At 35.8% G+C, this 19,888-nt stretch overlaps 1 long non-coding RNA gene across 12 annotated transcripts in view; it reads right to left on the bottom strand.

Annotated features, from left to right (window-relative positions):
* LOC102159324 (uncharacterized) overlaps window positions 1-19,888 on the bottom strand; it is a 538,926-nt gene that overhangs the window by 138,001 nt on the left and 381,037 nt on the right. For all 12 annotated transcript variants that reach the window (XR_014843430.1, XR_014843424.1, XR_014843431.1 and 9 more), the window contains one exon: window positions 10,787-10,919. This is a non-coding gene — a long non-coding RNA (uncharacterized LOC102159324). The remainder of the gene's footprint in view (window positions 1-10,786; window positions 10,920-19,888) is intronic.

The following is a 19,888-nucleotide window of genomic DNA, read 5'->3' on the forward strand; positions in this document are numbered from 1 at the left end:
TGTATCTTATATCCTCCCCCGACACACACCTCCTTGCCTAACAAAAGAAAGAAGAATAGGCAGGGCCCAACTTGCTTTTTCCAGTGTGGTTTCATAAAATTGGCCTTTCTCTAACAATATGTGCTGTTCATTCATCCTATAAAAATGCCTCATATTAGACAGCTGTTTTGCTTTTGCTGAGCTTTTGGAATTGGGGGCATGGTATTTACACTGTGTCTTATTATAAGCTAAATAGGCTCACACCCTGGAAACAGTTATTGCCTAATGAAAATAATATGCTCTAACAAAGATTATATTAACATATGACAAGAAGACCTCCCTTGTACTAAAATGTGTCTGTTCTAATAAAAGTATATGCAGATTTAAACCTATTGCTCTGGTTTTACTCATGGGCAGTACATATGTAACATAACTTTTCTTTATATGTTTTATCTCAGTTCAAGAGCAAAGCATGTGATGATCTTTGAAAACATTCCCTAGTTTGGTAAAATGCGTGGTCCTGGGACTTTTGCGGCAGACAGACCTGGGTGCAGTTTTAAGTTGCTGAATCATTTTGTAAAAATTTCTTAATTTCTATAAGGCTCAACTTTCTCATTTTACAAATGGAATAAATATACATACTACATTGTATCCTTATGAGGTTTCAAGACAATTTAAAGTTATCTAGTTCAATACCAGAAAAAAGAATAGATACTCAGTGTGGCATCACAGATTTGACTCAGTCTTCTGGAGTTCAAAGCTTTGCTCCAACACTTTTGCTATTAAGATTTTGCTCTTGTAAATTGGGCATAATAGTAATAACCATTGGATAATTTTTTAAAACAAGGATTAAATAAGATAATATGCATATGACTCGTAGAATAAAATCTGATACATAAAAGGTACTCAACTGATTCATTAACAGATATATGCTGAGCACCTACTACAAACCAGGTACTTTTTGAAGAGCTGATGATTCACCAGTGAAATAAATGGTCAAAAATATTCATCTTCATGAGCTTAATAAATTTCCAGAAAGAAATAAACATGGTAGGTAAAATAACTATTATGCAAAACAATGAAAAATGCTAAGGAGATTTCAACGAGCAGAGAAATGAGAGTAGGGTTGAAATTTTAGACAGAGTGGTTAGGAAGGGCTCTCTAAAAACACATCATTGGTAAAGAACTAAATGTTAGGTTATTATTATTATTTTATCTCCTTCATTTCCTACTCAGAAATAGTATTACATTTCAATATGCAGGAAGAGAAGAAAGAAAAAATACATAGGCCAGGGATTAGTCAAGAAAACAGAAACCAGTCAAAATGGAAGGCATTTAATTCAGGGCATTAGGTGGTTACAAAACCATTGAAAAATATAAAGTAAAATTAAGTGCTTTATTTTTAAAAATTAGTATATTACAGACATTGCTGGAAACCACTGCCAATGATCTCAGCTACCTATGACACCAAGATGGTAATTCTCAAGGGAACTCATTAAAGCCACTGGCAAAACCTCATTATTTGTCTACTGCCAAAGCTCATGCACCTGTCTGTCCCTGGGGGACGAGTTATATTAACTTCTATTTCTTTTCTGCCTCCAAAATTTCATGCAAGTATATCTCATTAAAGGAATTTAAGCAAGAAGACTGGTGGCAATGGATTCCAGCATATGCAGTTAGTTCGTAGGTTTCCAATCTGTGATACAAAGGATGGCAAGAATGGAGTTCTGGCCTATCTTAGATTCCAGATATGTGATATCATATGGTATTCATCTCTCTCTTTCTGATTTACTTCCCTTATGATGGAGCATGATAACGTGAGAAAAAAGAATGTATACATGTATGTGTAACTGGGCCACCTTGCTGTACAGTAGAAAATTGACAGAACACTGTAAACCAGCTACCACAGAAAAAATAAAAATCATTATAAAATAAAAAATAAATAAATAAAAAGAAAAAAGAAAAAAAAAAAGGAGTCTGGGTAGAAATCTATCAAAAAGAAAGAGAAGGAAAAAAAAAAAAGAAGTGGGAGGAGCAAGTTTATTTATGAACTCCAAAGTCCTAAGTAAATTCTAGAGCTGTGTTTTATTCCTAGTTAATATGATTCTAGAACCTGTATTCTTAACCAGTTTGTTTTTGTTTACCTATGTTATTTATTGCTGGGAAAATATAAAAAGTGAAGTTAATTATATAGTGATAAAGTAACTGACTTTGCTGGAAAGGAGTTAGGGAAATAGCAATTCTACTGGGAAAGAGGTGGAATTCAGTTGATATTGCTAAGGAGAAGACTGAGGAGACACGCAGAACCATTCTGCCTCACTTTTGAACTGTTCTTATTTTTAGTCAAGGCCCCTTTCCAGAGTAAGGTCCACAGAGGATTAGAACAGCAGATCAAGAAGGAATTTTGAAAATCAATTCACCTCAGATAGGGAAATGAGACCACTGGGACCATCAGGGAGATTTTTTCAAGTTCACACAAAGGCAGACCTGGAGTCAAAAACTTCATTCTAGACCATGTTTTAGTCTGTTGTTTTAAATTATTTAATATCTATGAATTTTTGCGTGTGTCTTGGTGGTTAAAAAAGTAAAGTAGAAATCACGTTTGCTATTTTTGGCTCCTTTGCAAACTTGCTGGCAGCTATGTCATGTCTCATTCACTTCATCCAAGATTTCCAGAAACTCCATGTTACCATATGCAGAATAGGAGTCTCATTAATCCTCATTCAAAATATTAAAGGGACTGAACTGTGAGTTAATTTGTATAAAGTACTTTGAAATTTTTGGATAAAAGCCACCACATAAGCAAAGAAAAAGGAACGATCTTCCTTTTTTGGATCATCGACCAATATCCTGAAGAATGACAAACTCTAAGTTCAATGAGGAATGTAAAACGGTCGTCTTTGAAATCTTACAGTCAAATTTGGAACAATTTCAATATCCAAGAAATTTCAAAAGTAATCATAAAATGAGCTTGCCTCCCAAATCTTCCTGTGTAAAAGTAGAAGCATTTTAAAATTACTTTGGGGATATTTCTATCCTGAGGAAACAGCTGGCCGCACTCTCTACTTAACTACGTATTCCCACGCCATCTTTGGAAAACTAAATACTGTGATTTACTTCAGCCATATTGTATTAATATTTGTTATTTGAAGAACAAATAACCACGGAATTTTTTTTTTCTTCTCGGGAAGCACTGTGTTCCTCAAGATTTATGGGAATCTATTTGTGTGTTTTGTTTGTTTACTAATCTTTATCAACCTCCAGTGACTGAATATATTTATTCTGTTAGAATAAACTCCACATTGTTCACTGCACTTGATAATTAAATATTTCATTTCATGTTAGAGAACACCGCTTATCTCAACCCCAATAGAAAGAAATAGCCATTTATTTACCTTTCTTTCCTATTCAGAGGCCAATCAAAACAAATGATTTTATACATCATGAAACTGAGCAAATGCCCACACCGAAAAGCAAGGTATAACTCTTAATTAACTAGTCTGTTACCTTCACAAGGTTGTATCATCAGAAATATTAAAAGAACTACAATGATGTGATTTTAACAAACTGTAGTTGAAAGATCAAAAAGGGAATCAGAGTTTTGCTGTCAAGTACAAATGGCATTTGCTAACCTCTTCCAAAACAACTGAGAGAATTCAGTTTATTATAATTAAATCTATTTTAAAAAATCAGTCAGTTGATGAAGACATCCACAGCTTATCAGGCTCCACAGAAAGGTTCTCACCCTTCTGCCACTGAGCTCCACTTTTCCTGTACCACCGAAGGTGATCTTGATGAAGTCACCAGCATCCCCCTGGACACTAATGTCTTCTCAAAATGAAACTTCTTCCTTGGTGTCTCTCAGGATTCTCTCCTAGGTCCTCTCAATTCCTAAATTCTCCTTGGATGACTTCAAATGTTCCTTTGACTTCAATCGCATCTACATTTCTAAACATATGTTTAAAGTCCAGATACCTCTTCTGAGCATCAGACCTTTATATTCACTTTCATATAGATAACTCCACTTAGACAGCAGATCAAAATCTTATGCTCCATATTTCCAGAACTGAACTCACATTCTTATCCTCCACAAACTGCATTTTCATCTTTGCTCTGAATTTTACTAAATGCCGCTCATCAATCGTCCAGTTGTGTAAGCCATAATCCCCACATTCTTCATTACTGCCTTTTTCTCTTTTCCCAAATTCCAACAACCAACTACCAAGTCCTCATAATTCTGTCATTTAAACACTTTTAAAATCTATTCATGATTCATACTACCTCTAATTGCTTAAAACTATCTTGTGTTTGGGTCAGTATAAACGACTCCCAACTGGACCTTCTGTATTCAATCTTCTTTCCCCAACTCATTCTTTATATTAAACTAAAATTATAATATGGTTACATCACTTCCTTCCCTCTGTGTCTCATTTTCTTCTCTAAATGTTAGGATGTATCCTTAATTCTTCTTTTCTCTTTCAGCTCCAAACCCAAGACCCATCAGCTCAACCATCTGAATGATAACAACTATGACCACTTCTCTCCACCTCCAAGTCTGAGTTAAGTGTCCACACTGGATGCTTCTAGAGCCACTGTACTTTCTCTAATAAAGGTGACAATGATCACACTCTTTGGTAAGTGTTTCTTTACCTTTCTATGACCTCTGACTCACTGCTTAGGACCTTATCTTGCTCACCCTTACATTTCCAACAGCTAACCGTTTGGTAAGGTATATAAGAGGAGTTCATTAATAGATGATTGAAAAAAAAAAAAAAAGAAAGGAAAGGAGGATGGAAGGAAGAAAAAGAAAATAACAATTGGAAAAGCCACACTGTTCATTTTTTTTAGAAAGACAAACTATGTCCCTTCATCTTGAAAGTCCCAAGAAAACAATTATTTCTGAAATGAGCAGCCACAAAGTTGAGCAAAGACGCAATGTATATATGACAGACACCCGTCAGTGTGGAGGGAGAAAAGAAGACAGGATTGTTAAGAAAAAGAAAAATGCATTCTTCATGGCCTCCATCCCACCAGACTTGCCCTTTCCCTGTGCCAACAGATACTGTTATCCTTAGTGGTACTGAACATGTCCAGCCCAGACAGAAAATCATTTTAAATGTTGCCTATGTGATAAGAAAAAGAGAGACTATCCCTTCAAAAAAATTATGAGAATGAAGAATAAAAATAAACCTTAACTAACCCAATAATACCGGCTGATAGAAAACTGCTACTCTGAGCCTTCTCTTTATCTATTTTTTAAAGATTAGCTAGTCTAACTCATGGCATTTCAAGTGTAAGGAGGGTACCCAATGCTTGATTTTAGCACTCAAGTAACACAGGGAGAACCTTCAAAGATATGGAGATGAAGCTGGGTAACTGAGTTCACTTTACCATGTTGATAATACCACCCAAAACTTAACATTATTTTCATGGAGGACTGGCTGAACTGGAATTGCAGAGTAAGATGATGTCAGGCTGCATGCTAGGTTCCCATGAGTGGAGAAACATGATTTATGGTGTTTTTTTTTTTTTTTTTTCAAATATGGTAAGCATGAGTGTGTGTGGGGGGGAGTGTAGAAATCTGAGATTTGAGTGCAATGCAACGTTCATTATTTTTTAATGTCTTCCTTTCCCCGCTAGTCTTATCCCAGGGCAGAAGGACCAGATGTGCAGTGATTCACAAGCAATATGAGGTGACAGTTCTTCCTTGTCTTGAAATTCTAAACACATTTCAAAGACACATTTTCAATTGTTCCAAACCCATTTGAAACCAGCTTCCTTAAAAATGACATCTTTTCTTGGGAGTTTGGGATTAGCAGAGGCAAACTATTTTTTATACATAGAATGGATTAACAACAAGGTCCTACTATACAGCACGGGGAACTATATTCAATTTCCTGTGATAAACCGTAATGGAAAAGAATATGAAAAAGAATATATGCATTTAACTGAGTCACTTTGCTGTAGAGGAGAAATTAACACAACATTGTAAATCAACTATGCTTCTTGTTGATTAGAAATTAGAAAAAAAGTTTTAAAAAAGATATTATTTATATATATTTATATTATTTATATACCTTAAAATGAGCTCTCTGGATATTTGGAAGTGAAATTATGTTTTCAAAAAGGTGGTTTTGCAACTGATGAGAGAAAAGAGTTAATTTAATTCTGGAAAAAAATCAACTCAATTTGTTCCAGTATTTTATATTCCTTTATGGTCTTAGTTTTCCCAAATGTGTCTCTCCACACATAGATCACGATGGTGTTCCAGATGAGCACTCAGTATTCTTTTTTTTTTTTAAGAATTACTTTCATTTTTCTGACTATATATCTTATAAGGAACATTAAAGAAATACTCAAATAAAAATGACTCATAATGCCATTGGCAAGAAATAACTTCATTCTTGGATATTTTCTTCATGTTTTAATATCACTAAGGTCATGAAATTCCCTATATAATTTTCACCCTTATTATTTTACCCAGAGTACTTTACATATCAAAAGTGTCTTCAAAACATTATTTTTATTGCCAACTAATTTTGAATTTTTAGGTAGTTTTCATTTTTTTTTAATACCGTACTTTTTGTAGCCACAATTTTCTTTATATTTTCCAAGTACAGAGTCAAAGATAAGTTACTATATCAAAGAACATATATTATATATATTTTGATTCCTATTTCTGAATACATTTGAAAAGATGGTAAAAGTGCACTTTCTCATATGGGCTATTTAGGATTCATCCTCTCGGGACAATTTTAAGAACATCAGCATTATTTATTTTACCTTTCAAATCTGATGAGCAAAATGGAATGTCTTCATTATTCTAATTGGCACTTTTGATTACCAGGATTGCTGGTTTGACGTGTGTGTTAGGCACATCCACACACAGACACACATATATTCACATTCCTCAATGTCCACCCCCTTGCACACAGGTATGTCCCCTACATGGTAATGTTATTTATCTTTCCGGACCTTCCTCTAGCATTGATATTTCTATGAATGTAATCACAGTGTCCAACTCAGTTGGGAATTCCACCCTATGTCTGAACTCAGGCTCAGATGTTCCAGAAAAATGCCTCACCAAAAATCAGATTCCCTGACATCATTCAGTAGAATCACATTGATTTAGTCTTCCCCGTTCTCAGGTATGATCAGCACGAATGCTGAATTTGTTCTGAAAAGCTAACCCTGTGTTTTATGGAGACATTGAAGGGGGAAGCCTAAATTTATTGGGTAATTATCCCCCAAGGAGGTGGCAGCTGATGCCAAGAGAGGGATGAGATCACTTTTATTTCCTATCTGGCCTTTTGGATCAGTTCACTCTGTTCCTTTGAGGAGCAAAAAAATAAGAGACTGAAGCACCCTGAAATACTTTACTTCTTAACCATATGTCCCCATGTTTATTACCAAGTATGAGATCAGAAGGCCATATGGACTGACTTGGGGATGATATTTTAAGAAATTATTAAAACATTTCATTGAGAGTGCAGTGGATAAACACAAAGACATGAAAAATGGGATCATTAATAATTTGATAATGTTTTGGACACAGCTACAGTTAACAGTATACATTGATGGCTAGCGGAAGAAGCAAAACGTGCTCTAAGATAGCAAGTGACATGGTATTGGCAAATAAACAAATGCTAACAGCAAAACCCCACAGCTTTCAGCAGATTCTCCCAAAGACCCAATTGTCCCAATTCAATTCCACCAGATGAGAGAGAATAATTAGCATTGCCATCTCATGCCAGTGTTAGTCTAACACCTCTTTCTTACAATAGTAACACCTCATAACCCAGTGTTTGTGATGTCTAAACCATTCCAGCTGCAGGAACCCTGCCGGACCGCCCACTCAAGAAAAGATTTTTGCCTTCCACCTCCTCTTCCACAAGGAGCAAGAGAAGAAAACATAATAGCAGCTTTTCCCAAATTACAGTATTCTCAATTGTTCTCTGATGCCACACTGACCTACCAAACCATTCTCAACAATAAATTGATAGTAAATACTAATGGTAAATGCCTATCACCTATTTTTACTATATAAAAACAGCAGATTTCATTAATTAGCATATATAATGCACTAAGCAATATGATACACATTTTTCAAAAAGTATAAATATATTCCCACAACCTATAAAGTAGATTCTATTATTATTACAGCTATTAACGCTAGAGCTACCATTTATTGCATGCCTACTTTGTGAGAGACATCGTGTTGAATGTGTAATTTCTCAACAACTCTATATGACAGGTATTAAAGTATTTTATAAATAGTTAAAGAGGCTCATTAAGGAGTTCCCCTTCTGGCTTAGTGTTAACAAACCCAACTAGTATCCATGAGGAGGCGGGCCTGGATCCATGTCCCTGCTCGGTGGGTTAAGGATCCAGTGTTGCCATGAGCTGTGGTGTAGGTCACAGATGCAGTTGGGATCTGACGTTGCTGTGGCTGTGGCATAGGCAGGCAGCTGCAGCTTTGTTCAATCCCTAGCCTAGGAACTTTCATATGCCACAGGTGCAGCCCTAAAATGACAAAAAAAAAAAAAAGAGGTTCATTAAATTATATGTGAAGCACTTACTTCAATAGTTGACACTTAGAAAATGCAAAATAACATTATCTTATTATTAACATTACATATTTATTATTATTATTGATTTTGAGAAGACATGGGACCTGTTCCTTAGAGATTTGGAAAGGTATATCATATACAAAAATGTGAGTGTTTATACCTTGTGCTCCATTTTCTTAATGTTAATATTATTAAACAATATTACAAAATAATAGTAATAATACCAATACTATTACAATGTATAGTTTTGTCTGGATATATGCTCAGAGTGGGATTGCTGGATCATATCATAGTTCTATATTTAGTTTTCTGAGGTACCCCCATACTGCTCCATAGTGGTTGTACCAATTTACATTCCCACCAACAGTGAAAGAGGGTTCCCTTTTCTCCACACCCTCTCCAGCATTTGTTATTTGTGGACTTATTAATGATGGCGGTTCTGACTGGTGTGAGGTGGTACCTTATTGTAGTTTTGATTTGCATTTCCCTAATAATTAGTGCCGTTGAGCATTTTTTCATGTGCCTACTGGCTCACTGTACGTCTTCTTTGAAGAAATGTCTATTTAGGTCTACTGCCCATTTTTCGATTGGGTTGTTGTTGATTTGAATGAGCTGTTTGTATATTTTGGAGATTAGGCTCTGTTGGTTGCACAATTTGCAAAGATTTTCTCCCTTTCTGTGGGTGGTCTTTTCATTGTTTTTTTTTTTTTTTAAACGGTTTCCTTTGCTGTGCAAAAGCTTTTGAGCTTAATTAGGTCCCATTGGTTTATTTTCATTTTAAGTGTCCTTATTCTAGGAGGTGGATCAAATAAGAGGTTGCTGTTATTTACGTCAAAGAGCATTCTGCCTATGTTTTCTTCTAGAAGTTTTACAGTATCTGGCCTTACATTTGGGCCTTTAATCCATTTTGAGTGTATTTTTGTGTATGGTGTTAGAGAATGTTCTAATTTCATTCTTTTACATTTAGCTGTCCGGTTTTCCCAGCACCACTTACTGAAGGTCTTTCCTCCAGTGCATGTTCTCTCCTCCTTTGTCAGATTAGCTGACCACAGGTGCTTGAGTTTATTTGTAAGACCATTTTATTTTTAAAACTACTAATATTAATGTAAGACCATTTTATTTTTAAAACTACTAATATTAATGGTAAGAACATTAATAATAAATTAATACGTAATATTAATAATAACAATACCATTGTAAACACTATGTACTTTCCAAATCCTAATTATTTTACTACATTTTACTGTTACCAAGGCAACTGAAATCATGTGTTCAGTATCTGTATGGTGGGAATAGCATATAATGTTGTTCTACTGCACATCTTTTCCCCACTCTGCTTTTAGTGATGTCACCGACAGCCTGAAATGGGCCACCTCAGGAGAATGTACACCACAGAACTAGGCGAATGCTACAGATCAGGGCGTTTATTCCCTCACATATCAGTTGTTAAACATCTTCTCGTACCACTGACAAGGGTCATGAGTATTCAGATAGAAGTCACTGGAAAATTGTTTCTAAATAATTTAGGTTATTTGAGGAAACCTCTTATTTATGTTATACTCATTCAGATGATATAATATGGATTCATGGGATACAAAAAATTAACTGTCCTGGAGATACTAGTGATACTGTGTGAGAATAAAAACTTCAAAGTAACAATTCCCAGAAAACTGTAGCTGACATTCAAACTAAGAGGCTTTAAAAACCTCTATGAAATCTGTCTCTCTACCTCTCTATCTCATGTAAGCAATTTACAAAAAGACAAAAGGTGGAAAGAAGACAACGGATTTGAAATTCATATAATATAATATGACACAACGATTATAGTTTCTAGCAGTAGATCCTACCCTTGAGAACAAAACAGTGAAAGGTGATACCAAGCCCACAGACCAGAGGAAAAATCCAGTCCAGTGTGAGAGGTGTCATTAGCAGGGCACAGCCAAATAGATGTAAACCAGTCTGTGGGATCCCAGACTGCTTGGCTTGGTAATGTGATGCTTGGTAATTTTGCCTTGTGGGTCACTGGTTCAACCTGGCTTACACTGAGAGTAGATGAAAGCTGCTGGCAGTAGAAAGTGATTTAATGTCTTCAGTGGAACAAAGCGGTTATCTCAGTTCAGTTCTGCATAGACCCCTGTTTTTTCCCGTAACAGTTGGCAGTTGTTAGCACCCTTGTCGACAGTTTATGCAGAAAGGCCAAGATCACAGTGGCCCCAGAGATAAAAATCACAACTCACCTTGGTGGTCCCCCCAGAGCAGAGCTGGAAAAGTAAGAAATCTTGTTCTACCATTTGGTCCCATTAGAGAACTTTAACTTCCACCAATATGTTTCTTTCCCAAGGAGCCTGGAGTCAAGAGTTCAAAGGAGCACTAGAAGGAAACAAACAAACAAAAAATATTTGTGAAGCCTCTTTGCTCATCATTTCTCTTTCAATTTTAGACAGGAAAATGCAACATTTGTAAGGTCACATTCCTAAATCAAGTGCTTTGGGAGACATTTTCAGTAGGGGAAAATTTTGAACAGCTGAATTCTGTTTCAATTGGTAGGACTTATTTTGAAATCGTTAAAGCTGGAAAGACAATAAATTATAATGCAGAATTTTAAAAAACCTCATAATGGTAGAAAAGCATAATTAAGCAAAGTGACCTTTTCCAACCATTTTAAATATTTAGGTCTCTGGGAAAAAGACCGGGTGGTGTCACAGAATCAGAGAGTAGGGACGTACAAAGACGATAGAGCAAGGGGCTGATAGGTATGTCGAACAGATGGGCTCCCATCTTTGACATCTTATGAAGCAGATCTTTTCTTGGGCAGATAAAATATTTCTAAAAGTGCTAATATATGTAAAAGAATTACACAAGATCTGTAATATAATAAACACTATATAATTTTTGTTATATTATTTTGTTATTACTATTATGATTATTAGTAAAATGCTAAATTACCCAAAGCAAATTATAAATGAGTTGTATGAACCTAAAACCTCAGCCCTGCCCTGCATATTTTTTCTTTTTTCATCAAAATATAGAAGACTGAAATGTTGAATTTAAGAAGTGATCATTTCCCAAACTGTTGTTCATAGGATTGATAATTCTTCAAAATGCTCCTCTGTGAGATTATTCCTTGGATGTAAAGAAAACTGAGGATACGCTGCCTACTATACATCTTTTGAGAAAGAAACTATGCACATTAGCTTATTAAATACTCAGAGCAGTTTTGATGAAAGAAGATATTTAATTTGACATAATTAATATTCTCAAAGGTATCTGGTGATAAAACCTCTTTAGTACATATCTACATGGGTCTCCAATTGAATTACACAGACTTCCTTTTCAACAGTATAGGAATTAAGTCTTGGTCTCAGCATTGACTATTCCCACCCCTTTAGATAAGCATTTACTAAGTGCCAGATCCTGTGCTAAATTCTTTAAGTGATTATCCCACTTAATCCTGGTGATCAGCTTCTCAGATGAGCAAGGGGAAGCTCATAGGTGTTTAGTAACTTGTACAAAATTACACAACTAGGATTGAATTTCCAGGACCCAGGCTTTTTAACCTCTTGACTATTTTGAATAACTATGAATAAATGAATGAATGAACAAATGCTTCCTGAGTTGGGCTGGAGTGAGGGCTGAGCTTGGACACAGTGCCCCCTGAGAGGAATCTTGAGCACATGCCACATTGGGCAGATGACGCTCGGGATGGAGCTAAGAAACTGAGATGGGAGAGGAGGGAGCCAGGATTCCCAGTTCCTGTGTCACAGTCAAAACTAGTTAGGGAGGGAAAGGCTGCCCTGAGAGGGAGTGAGCTCTTCATTTGGAGAGTTTGCAGAAGCAGGAGCTCCATTTTCCTACATCTCTCCCTAGCTCTCCACGTATGTGTCCTGCTGTCTGTTTGCCCAAAGTGGAAGTATAGATTCTATTAGCTTTTAACCAAAAGCACTACATTATTTTAGCAAAGAGGACACTTGCTAAAATAGACATACTATCCTGTTCTCGGTAAAGTTTGAATCCCACCCTTATGTGGTCTCCACAGGTCAGGTCTTGCTGTTATGGCCTTCTTCCTGATCAATCAGCATATGAAACCTGGTAGGCATCCAAGAACAGAGGCTTCTGTGAAGGCCATGTGAGGCAACGTGTGGGACTTCAGTGCTTAAGTCACTAACAACTGAACTTTCAATTTCCCAGCTTGGAGTCAGGTTTATATATATTGATACTTATATTTATATATTTAATAGAATTGGAGCTTGTTGTTTATAGTGACCAAAGGCCACTTACTTATGGTGGACCCAATCACATGAGGTAACTGATTTTCCAGCTGTTGACATCAAAGGAGGAAGTGGTAAATTTAATTGCTAGATTTCATTATCAGATAGTTTGAGATTTCCCAATAACCCTCCAGTATAACCATTAGTTACTATGCAGAAAAGTAAATCAAGTTTCTCCAGACATTCTGATTTTTCAAGAGTAATAAGAAATATATAATTTCCAAATATATTGTCAATTATTTTAAATTGCATAAAATATTTTCTTTAGGAGAACAAAGCCACTTGTGGGATTCATCTAGCTTACCAATTGTTCAATCATTCACAAAGAATCCTTTGTGGTCATTATAAGACCTTAAGTAAAAAACTTCGTAGTTTAATGTTGAAACTGTGAATCCTGGTGACTTGCAATATCAAGACGAGAGCAGGACCAGTCAAATTATAGCAGCTGAAGTTTTATTTATAAGGCTGGTTTATTTCTGTCTCAGCACATCACGTGTTATACTTGGTCAAAGTAGTTAATGCTTTACATACTTCCTCTATACATTGGAAAACTTAGTCTATAAGATATCTGAAGACACTTTGGTCTGGAATTATATTTGAGATTTGTACATGAATTGAGAAAAAAACTGTGGATTGCATGCTATGGGGGACGATTAGGTAACTCATCTCATGATAAGAGACTTACTACCTAATACAGATTCTGCAATATATGAAAATATAAAAACATCAATAGAGATATAATTCTTTATTCTTGTTCACTTTCTTGCATATAAGAACACTATTTTTCTCTTAATTTCAGACATCTGAATTTGTAATTATATAAGTAATACATGAATGACTGAATCTAAAGCATCTAAAGTAAAATCAGGAGTTCCCACTGTGGCACAGTGGGTTAGGAATCCATCCAGGGCAGCTCGTGGCTGCACAGGTGCTAGTTCTCCAGTTCAACCCCAGGCCCAGCACAGTGGGTTAAAGGCTCCAGCAGCTCGGATTCAGTCCCTGGCCTGAGAACTTCCATGTGCTGCAGGTGCAACCATAAAATAACAAATAAATAGATAAATAAATAAAGTAAAATTATTAGCTCATACAGAAAGAAGCCCACACTCCTGAAAGCCATTACCAAGAATTTTGTATCATTCCATATTTTTTCTTTGCTCATTCAAATACATGTGCAAATGTAGAGGGAGGGACTGTCGACTTATTTTTCTTACAAATATGGACTTGCTTGGAGTTCCCGTCGTGGCTCGGGGGTTAACAAACCCAACTAATATCCATAAGGACATGGGTTGGATCCCTGGCCTTACTCAGTGGGTTAAGGATCTAGCATTGCTGTGAGCTGTGGTGTAGGTTGCAGACTCAGCTCAGAACCCGCACTGCTGTGGCTCTGGCATAGGCCGGCAGCTATAGCTCCAATTCGATCCCCAGCCTGGGAACCTCCATATGCCATGGGTGCAGCCCTAAAAAGACAAACAAACAAAAAATACAGAATTGCATTAACTATTTTATAGTTTCCTACATTTATTATACTTGACAGCTATCCTGCAAATATATGTGTCAGGTTCTGTATACAGTTGGTCTACCTCATTCTCGTGGATAGCTACATAGTATTCCATAATTTGGATGATCTAAATTTATCCCATAATGTGAAGGCACTGAATTATTCAATTATTTTTCTACCTATAGACACTTATATTGTCCCTAGCTAATTTTTAAAAAATGCTGCAATTACTTAAACAGAATTTGATAAACTGATTCCAAAGGCCATGTGGGAGAAAATATATAAGAATTGTTTAAAAGGTTTAAAACACAATAATGATAATATGGTGAAAGGATGTATTGTTTATTGAAACTTAATATAAAGTTACTATTTGCCAAATAATAAAGTGCTTGCTTACACATATACACTTAAATCAAGGAACTGAATTCAAAAGCCAGAAAATTATGTCCATGCACAGGAAAATTCAGTAAATGAAACAACTAGCCTACAAGTCAGTAGGGAAATTATGAATTTACTAGCAATTGGTAGTGAGGTAATCATTATTTATTGGAAGAAAATAAATATAACACCACTGTGTGCCCACAGACAAATACAAATTTAAGACAAAAATTCCCACCATAAAAATAAAAGTATTAAAAAGAAAAAAAAAATTAAGTTCTGGGTGTTATATCCTTGGGGTAATGGGAGGCTTAGTAAAGAAGATGGAAACAAAAAGATATAATGGAAAAATAAGATCAGATGAAATTATAAAACAATAAAACAAACACACAAAAACAACCATTGAATGGGAAAAGACAAATTAAAAGAACAGAGATAACTAGAAAAAACATTTGCTACACACACCAAAAAAAGTGGTTAATATCCTAAGATATAAGTAGTTCTTTAAATTAGTATGAATTAGTATGAATAAACTTGATATAAAAGCAACAGCAAAGTAAAACTTTTGGCCCTTCAGATCAGTAAAAACATAAGATCACTGTTAATAGTCAACGTTCACGACATCACTAGGAAAGGAACAGGCACACACTCTTAACAGCAGCGATGAATCTAAAATTTCCTATCAATTTCGGAAAAGAAATGGGCTTATATTCTTTTAAACTTCTTATAAGTGTGCATATCATTGGATCTAGCACTCCACACTTCTAGGAAATTATTTTTCAGAAAATACTGACAAGTGTATAATGTTACTCTTTTCAAACAGGAATTTGGTTTATGGTTTCCTAAATAAAATAGACAAGCATCCAGAAAACTAGGGGGCCAATTTGGGTTCCTGCACATATATATGCTTTACTTTTGATGCTTCTGTTTCTCTGTACCAGAAATCCATAAGAGGAGATATACCAATAAAGTTGAGCTTGTGCTCTCTGTACTCAATAGAAATGCTGATAATAAAGGGGAGTGGGAAGACTAAGCAAAGAGAAAAGGAAGTGTCAAGACTCAAGCAGGAAGCTAAGGTTCTATGGTTCAATAAGGATTGTTGACCGAGTCAGTACTGCACAAATGTGTAATACAATCCTACCCTGTGCCATATTGCAGCTGTGTGGAGAAGGAAATATATGTGCACACATGAGGCAAGGTGATAACAAAATATTATCACGGGTTGGTGGGAAAGTAGTCAGAGTGCAAATATAAGCAAATTTCAAGGTGGAATCAGAAGTTTAATTTATCTGTCAGCTCTTTGAGACACACAACAAAAACCAATCTGATTTTTTTAAAGTCACAATGGCCAATCGCACTATCTACTAAGGATCCTGTATACAGTTTATTCTGTCTATACTGAGTTAAAGAAGAAAAGAGATAATTAAACACACACACACACACACACACACACACTTCAAAAAACCAAAATGCCCAATAATGATTATTGAATACTAAATGTACTGTAGTGTTTGTCTGAATGAAGTTGATCAGACACGAGTAACTACTCTTTTTCATGCATTTTCTTAGGCATTAAGATAGAAGAGGAGGGCACATTTTATCAGGAGAGCATCAATAGCTTTTATCATGAGAGAATCAAAACAGATTCATCTATATGGGCAGATGCCTTACAAAGGAGCAGTGGGAAGCTGGGACTGAGAGTGGTAAAGAAAAGGTCTAAACATAAACCTGCCCCCTTATTCCTGCAATATGTCTAATTCAGCCCCTAGATTTTCCTTCGAGATGCAGACAGTGTTCCTTTCTTTGACAAAAGCCTCATTTTCTACATTTTTCTTCAGTCTTGTATTTGTTTTGCTGGTCACAAATAATGAGAATAAAACATCTGCTCTTTATTGAGTGTTTACTGGGTGTCAGGGACGGTGCCAAGCGTTTTATAGAAGTGGCCTTCTCTAGTTTTCACAACAACCCTGCAAGATTTGTATTTTCTATACTTTATAGATTAAGGAAATGTAGAAACTCAAAGTTATTAATACCTTGGGATGGATCTTACCACTATCATACGGCAAAGATGGTCTTCAGACCCAAGGGTGTTGAACTCCAAAGCCTATGATATGCTTAAACACGTTGACAGCCTACTGCCTAAAGACAGAACATATTGGAATGCAGGTCACTCTGATTTTTACTGCAGTGTTCACTTCTCTGCTTCACGATATCTTGTTTTTGTTTTTTTGTTTTGTCTTGTTTTGTTTTTGCCTTGTGCCTAGACCTACGGATAGGGCCAATTTGTGTGACTATTAACTCTGGAATTAAGAAAGTAAACGTTCTCTACTGCTCTTTACCTTGAGAGGCTCTAACATTCAAAAATACTATTATAGATATAGGAAGTAAAAGCAAAATATTTAGAAGCTGGTGAATTATATAGGTCCTTCATGAAGGAAAGATTTGCTTCGCCTTTGTCTTTGTTTCGGCCAAAGAAAGACTAAGGACACACAATGCCTAGACTGGTTTTGATGTCTATTAAGTGGATTTCTCCTGAGAAGTTTAGATAATCTCTGATATTTATATACTGGCAGTCATATCCCTGGCACTTAGCAATAGCCAGAAAGAGATTAGATAAAAGACCCTTACGAGATTAGTGTAATGTAACCCAGACTTTGATGCATCTGTTCTCCGTTGGCTTTCACAAGTTAGGCCCCACATGCTATTTTTCTGAGGAAATAAAGGGGACGATTTTGGGGTCCTCTACTATGACTATTTTTTCTATTCTATTGTTTTTAATATTATTTTCTTGGTGCTTGGATCATCCCGGGCATAAAATATTTAAACACTCCATTTTATTTTGTAAATTCACTATCATCATACGAAGGCTCTTTAATTACACCCCAGGCTAGGACTAATAATGAGATGGACCTCCATCTTAATCACTTTAATTTTAAAGAAAAAAAATGATTAATTAATTTCACCTCCTAATCCTCAGATTCCATTCACATTTTTTCCATTTTTCCAGAACACTACATTTCTCTTCAACCCAATCTGTTTCTCTTCAAACCACAGTAATTGGGGCAAAAAGAAAGCTTGGCGATTGGCTGTAAGTGTTGGGATAAAAAGGAAACCTTTCCACAATCCTCTGATTATTTTTACAGATTGCCCAATGTTCAGTTTTAACGACGGCTCCATTTCTTAAAAGCCTGAGAGTGACTGCTTATACTAATCCTAACGTATATCTAAGCATATTGGCCTCTTGGCCCAGTTTCTGTGTTTGAAACTGAATGCACATTGAACCCTACCAGGTCTCTGCCTGTTCTCCCACTCTCTCCAACAACCATGAACACACATACACTCAGATTTTTTTTGTCAGTGTATGTTCCCTAAGGTTCAAGCACCCCATTAAAATATCCACAAACATTTCTTAACCACTAGCACCTTTCTGGTGTCAAAAAGCATTAACTCTTTCCACAGGCTTTTCTCACAAAGACACAAAAAAACAAAAAACAAAATGTTTATCTTGGTTTAAACCAGTTTTCTTCTATGCCATATATATAGTTTTATGTCCAGTTCATATTTTATAGTTTCAATCCATGGAGTACTTCCTATCTGAAGCAATGGGTTTTGGCTTCGGTTTTTTGTCTTTTTTTTTGGCCTTGCCTACTGAACAGGGAAGTTCCTGGCCAGAGATCTTACTTGCAACACACAAGTGACCTGAGCCATTGCAGGGACAAGGGTGGATCCCTATCCGGCTGTGCCACAAAAGAACTCCCTGAAACAATGCCTTTTATGAAATATATGACATGAATTTTGAAATCTAGTAATGTTATAACTGTAACTTTCATTTGGCTTATTCTTGGATATAGGCTGCTGCTTCATTTTCATTTTAACTATTATTAACTAATATTGGTTGAAGAAAGTGAAGTTACTAAGAAGAATGTAAAATTGCCAAAAGAAAATTGTTCTGAAATTCTTTTATTTTTTAAAGGAAGGAGGAGCACAAAATAGGGAGCTGCCCCTTTTGAGGTTTGAACTCAGGACCTTCAGATTATGAGACTGACATGTTGCCTACTGCACTAAGGAAGCAGGTTAGAGAGCCTCTCCTCTAAAAATGTCCCTCTCCTGACACAAACAGACATATTTTCTTTTGGAGGCTAAAAACCGGTAGAATACTGAATCATCAAATTTCTCTTGTTTTCAAAGCACATTACAATTGGCCTGAACTAGCTTTCAAAATTGAAGTTGCTTTAATCACATAGATGGAATTTTCCAGTGTAGAAACGCAATACATGACCAGTATTTTTATGTGACCATTCCCTTGCACTAAGCTTCTTGCCCTTAAAATCCAAGAAAGGATGTGAATATGGTGGGAGCATTTCTGGAAGAAGGTGAGTTGCAAAAAAAAAAAAAAAAAAATTAACATTTAATATAACTTGACTGAGAAGAATATAGCTCCATTTTGTTCTTTATTCAGAGACAAATAATAAGATTTTCTTGAAAAACACTATTTAACTTGTTAACATGGTCTTGGTTGAACAACCATACCATTCCAGGCAGGTCAGATAAGGTAATTTCTATAACCTCCCAAAGATACTAGTAATTTTGGATGATTTTTTCCCTGCAGATCTTCTCTGTTTTCTGTACTAACTAAAGATGAAAAGAGAGACTGTTTCTAGCCCTAGGAGGTAAAAGAATCATCAGGTACAAATCTAGGATGCCAGAACAAAGAAATACAGGCTTCCAGACCTGGGTGTAGTAAGGAGTGGGTTTATTTTTAAGTCCTCTGTAGGGCCATCTGTGTGTTAGATATAAGCTCAACGTGAAGTTTACTTCATGAAAGAAGGAACTGACCTAAAGGAAACTACATATTACTTATTTAATCTGTGTATCTACACATCTCCAGTATTACTGTTTTGCATTGGAAAACAGAGCATTGTCTTTTAAGCAGCAGCTACTTGAGCTGTCATTTTGAAATTATCAGTTTCCTATTGTTCATGATATTTACACACAATCATTCTTTCAAGAGCTCTGAAGTTAAGCATGTCAAACCCTATGCTGTGCAGAAGGCAGGTAACACAATTATTGTTTTAGCTGAAAGGGAAAAAATATCCAGTCGATGTGGGCAGCATATTTGTATTATGCTATGAATACATATATAACATTGCATAGAACATATAACATAGCATTGCAGAGAACACATACCTGCTTTG

The sequence above is a fragment of the Sus scrofa genome, chromosome 4, assembly GCF_054392235.1.
Source record: "Sus scrofa isolate SSC_HxYL_T2T_F1_AM1 chromosome 4, Sscrofa_HxYL_maternal_Yorkshire_Landrace_v2.0, whole genome shotgun sequence".
In the NCBI taxonomy this organism is placed as follows: domain Eukaryota; kingdom Metazoa; phylum Chordata; class Mammalia; order Artiodactyla; family Suidae; genus Sus; species Sus scrofa.